This window comes from Octodon degus, unplaced genomic scaffold, assembly GCF_000260255.1.
Source record: "Octodon degus isolate 3935 unplaced genomic scaffold, OctDeg1.0 scaffold00271, whole genome shotgun sequence".
Lineage (NCBI taxonomy): Eukaryota > Metazoa > Chordata > Mammalia > Rodentia > Octodontidae > Octodon > Octodon degus.
In genome coordinates this window covers 2,114,847-2,119,812 of record NW_004524847.1, presented here as the reverse complement: position 1 = coordinate 2,119,812, position 4,966 = coordinate 2,114,847, and positions in this window count along the sequence as shown.

Here is a 4,966-nt window from a genome sequence, read left to right as displayed (position 1 = left end):
ACCACTCCCAGACTCAATCACCAGCTCAGTGTGCCCTGGGGCACAGCCTGTGTGGCTTATGTTGCCAGGGATTGAGTTCCAGCCCCTGTCCTTGCCTAAGCAGGTGCTTAGTCCACTGAGCTATCTCCACAACCCACCATATTTAGCCTTTATAATTGTCCAAGTATTCCCTTGTCCCACTGTCAAGATATCTAAGGCCATCTGATTTTGGCCATCTCATTAATTTAATTTTTCTATTTAGGAAAGAGATGGGCCAGTCGTGGTGTTGTTTAAGCCCACTGATTATTTAAGAAGGGGAGCAGGCCACGTCTCTAACAAGGTGTTTGCTTTAATGATTCCAGTTTCACACTCAGAGTCAAGTCTCTGAGTCCCAAGGGTGAGGTGGGTGTGGCATATCCAGGCGTCCAGGCCTGCCACCTTGACAGCTGATAGAGTTGACTGAATCATAGGTGTATGGTCTCTTTTAAGTTGGTGTCTGAGATACTTTGTCAGCTCTTCTTTGGTGTCCTGCATAGTGAATAACTGCTACTTTGGAGGGCACATAGACAGATGACAAAGGTTTGTCTCTCTCTTTTTTTTTTTTTTTCCAATACTGAGGATCAAACTTAGGACATTGTGAAGGCAAGCAGGTGCTTATGCCACTGAGCTCTCTCCCCCACCCAAAAGTTTCTCTCTTTTGATTATATTTTTCTTTTGGGTGTTGGAGACCAAGCAAAAATAAGATCTGGGGGCCAGGGAGATGGCTCAGTGGAATAAGCACTTGCCTGGCAAGCGCAAGGGCCTGAGTTCAGTCCCTGGTTCTGAAAAAAAAAGGAAGAAAGAAAATGAGATCTGTGTTGATCAAAATTGGCCTCTTGCTGTCTGTTGAGGTCAGATGAGCCTCTGTGGGTGTTCCTTTTGGAGCCATGAACAGAGCTTCCCAGTTCCTCCGTCAATGACAGCTGCCAGGGTGGGTCGCAGTGTTGGTTAACCATGTCACTTTCTGTGAGACCATGGGGGATTTCTCAGTCACCCTCCTTTGGCACACTGTACATTTGTTGATTTCTGTCCTCTGAAATGCTGCGGTCTCCCTGCTCAGGAGATTGGGTGACTCATGAAAGTTGTAGAATCTTGTAGAAAAGATTCTCTCACGTCCTAGGTCTGCACTGACCTAGCAGCTTCAGAGCCAAAATAGTGATTGTTCTTTTAGCCCAGTTATCTCTCTAGTTCTGGGCTCGATGCTTTAGTTTTTGAACCCCTAAAGAGAAAATCAGTTCTATCAGTCTGAGCATATATAAAGCACAAGTATGAATTGCTTTTTGTCAGCTGTTGTCCCCTGTTAAAGGCAAACAATTGTTGTTAGTTTGTTAATTTAATCTCCTGGAGGGAAGGACAATATCCAATCAAGGGGTTTAAAGTTAACTTTCCTTGAGTTGGGGAAAACCTGGGGTTTTAAGAATCTGAAGAGGAAGAGCTCAGATGCTGGATGATCTGGGTAGGTCTGACGGAGAGAGAAAGATGGACATAGACTGCTTTGTGTTCTTGCCACATTGCAGAGCAAGCGGAGAGGGGCGAGGGCAAGGGCAGCAGTAGTCTGGACTGGGTGTGTGGCAGAGTGTCGGGGGAAGGGGGAAGGGGGGAGGGGGTGGAGCTGCAGCCCGGGGAGGAGCTGCAGCCCGGGAGTGGCCCGCAGCCCCGGCTTCAGCTCTGATGTTAGGTGCATGGCCTGAGCCAGGCCTGTTTGTGCATGGTGTATAAGGAAAGACCCACCCGCACTCTCTCCATGTGGATCCAGGAATGAATGTTGTGTCAATATTCTATAGAACCATATTTTATGTTTTTAAGTGCTAATTTCCTGAACATGGAGCAGGATGATAATTCTGCAGACCCTCTTCGCTGGACTCTATCTTCTCAGAACATACTTATTGACTAGTTCTGTCGGAGGGATATTTTCAAAGGGGTTTCACAGTTCTGTTGATCTAGAATAAGGTCCTACTCTGTCTGGACCCCATCTGTAAGGAGGTGCTCCTGTGTGCCAGTTTCCACTCAGCACTCGTCTGTCAGGCGCTTTGTGGGATCGCCCACAAGAGGGAATGGAGAGAGGGGAGTGACAGTCCCACCCAGGGGTGACAGCAGACATAGGTCCCATGACAGCCTCTGCCGTGGGCTTCTGGGAGCCAGGAACAGATCCAGCCCACTTCCCTCTGAATGTTACCGCAACCCTGCGGCCTGCATATTTGGAAATGGTTCTCACTCGCTTGCTGGATGGAGAAACTGAGGTGAGTGGCCCACAGGCCTCCCAGGTCTGCCCTTCCATTTGGTGACACCAGGGACAGTGAAGCACAAAAGGTGCCCAGAGTCCAGCCAAGACTCCAGAAGAAAGGTGGGGTCAGGGAGGCCTCTGAGGAAACAGTGCTCCTGAGTGCCAAGTGAGGTCACATCACTCCCAATTTAAAGATGCCATTGTTGGCAAAACGTCACCTGGAGGGCATCAGGCCAAGAAGACATTAACAGACTCTGCGTTGCAAAAGTGGTGTTCGTCATCACCCTGCTACAATAAAAACGCTGAGGCAAAGAAACAAGCACGTGCTGTGTAGTGAGACGTCTGCCCGCCCGGGGAGGAGAAGGCTGGGCGGGCAGCATCTGCGCCCTGGGGACGCGGCATGCTTGTTTGGCGGGCAGCATTGCTGTCATCTTGGCAAACTTGCTCACCCAGCGATTATGTGATGGATGCACACCACGAAGCTCACTGCGCGAAGCTGCAGTCTGGATGGCTGGTGTATTTCTTCACCATTGCAGAATGGATCATCAATCAAATTAAATTATCTCCCGGGGTGAGCGGCGGGTGATAAACGGGCTACTAGACAGGCCTTGGGTGTTCCCAAAACACTGCAAAGTTATAAGCAGGGGACATAATTATCTCAAAGTTGGCCTGAGTTCTGAGGAACAATACCTGAGGCCGGTTCTGACCTCCCCCCTGCTTCTGCCTCAGCAGGGGCTCACACCCCCACCCCTAGTAACCAGAGCACTTGTCACTCACCTTGGTGGCTCCTCCTGCTAGACTCCTCTCCCACCTCCCAGCACCCATTTTCTCACCCTAGTGATGGAGTTCTAGCTCTGATGTCACCTGCCTGATAGCCTGCAGCTTCAGCCCTGGGCGGCAGCTGGCCTCTTCCTGCCCTCCTGTGTCCTTCAAGAAAGGGCAGAGCAGAGAGTGGGTAAGCCAGAAAGGGACCTCAGCAATGACATCACCCAGTCCTCCTTTTATAAGTCAGTCAATTGGAGGTCAAAGAAGTAAGGTTATGTCAAATGTCATGGAAGGGAATCCAGTAGCAGCCCCGGCAGTGACGGGGTGGGGGGTGTGGAGGACCACCTGGGTGGCTCTCCCTGGAAGAGGAGCAGTTGTCTCCATTTTGACTGAGGCTGGTCCTATTTCCGTGTACTGATAGGTACAGAGCTGGCAAGGACTTTTCCTTATCCCTTCACTTGGCTTGAAGCAGTGCCGATCAGTCCAGCCGAGGCGCTGATGGTGGGCCTTCAAGACGGCCCACGTGTTTCCCTGCACCCCCACCTGCCGCTCCCTGTGCCAGCTGCAAGGAGGCTGGATGTAGAGCCAGTGCTCCACGTGTCCGCTGGGGTCAGTCTCGAGACGGAGGCTACGACTGCACGGGGCTTGAAAGATCACACATCAGCGCTACAGCATGGACCCCAAACGCAACTGCCGTCTCCATGGCGTTGTAGAGACCACTCTTTCTGCATCTCCTCCTCTCTGCGTCCTGCAGAGGGGAATGCAGGCCTCCTACCAGCCCAGCCCATGGCGCTCACCTATCTCCCTGCACTCTCAGCCACTCAGCCCCAAGCCACTCCTTTCTTCATGCAGGAATAAAACCTAGGCTCAGCCTGGATGGAGGCCATCCTCACGGCTGGACCTAAGACCCCTTGGCTCCCCATAGCTACAAATGTGCCTTAATATCTTTCTTCTTGCTCTGGGTTGTACTGGAAGTGGTAGATTGGAATTAACTTGATGGGATTCCAATAATTTATCTGTGGGATTACAAATATAAGCCTCCCAGACTGAGAGGAGGATCAGGAAGGGCTCTCTATAGGGGAGCAGGGTTCAAACATCAGGTAGCACGGTCTGTGTGCAGACTTCCAGAAGGGGCCCAGCCTCACCCTGCAGTTTCCTCACCGGGTGGTCATCTAACATGGCTGAAGCCCCAAAACAACAGTTATCTTCCTGAAGACCACTTCCTCCTTCTTCCTCACCACAGACCTGGATACAATTTCCTTTCACTTTTCCTGCGTCACAGGGAGACCCCAGTCAGCTCCTTGGGTGTCGCTAAACCTGTTCTCACACCCTCCCTCTGGCAAGCCCAGAAAGCCTCAGCCTCCCACTGTCTCAGGTCAGAGGATCCCCCACCCCCCTTGGGTTCTTTCCATGTCTTCAGCCTCAATAAAGGCCTCTTCTATCTCTCCAATTCCAACCATACCACCAAATGACCTAGCAGTCACACCTCTCCTGTGAGTGCAGGGAGGTTTTCCTGAACAGCCTGTGGAGGGCCCTGGGCTGGGAGGGTAAGGTTCTTGCAGGAGGTTTTGCCCCATTTCCCAGCAGCCATGGGCTACCGACTTTCCTGCACCGCAGGCTTCTGCCCTGATGGTCCTGCCCTGGAACCAGCCAACCATAGGCTGAGATGCTCTAAACTGTGAGCCTAATGAGGCCTCTCCTGCTCCAAGGGGCAGGTGTCCGGTATTTTGCCCCAGCAACAGGAAAGCTAACAGGTACATCCCACACGGAGGTGACTGTGGTGCTGTAGGAAAGGGCTTTGGATTTGTCCTCCCTCAGTGCCACCATGGATGGGGCCCAGGACCCTGGAGAAGAAAAAGCCTGAGGATTTCTAGTGCCTTACATAAAGTGTTGTCATGTTCCAATGTCTCCTGCACATCTTCCTGGTTTTGGGTTTTTAGATGCTGGAGGTAGAAGTTC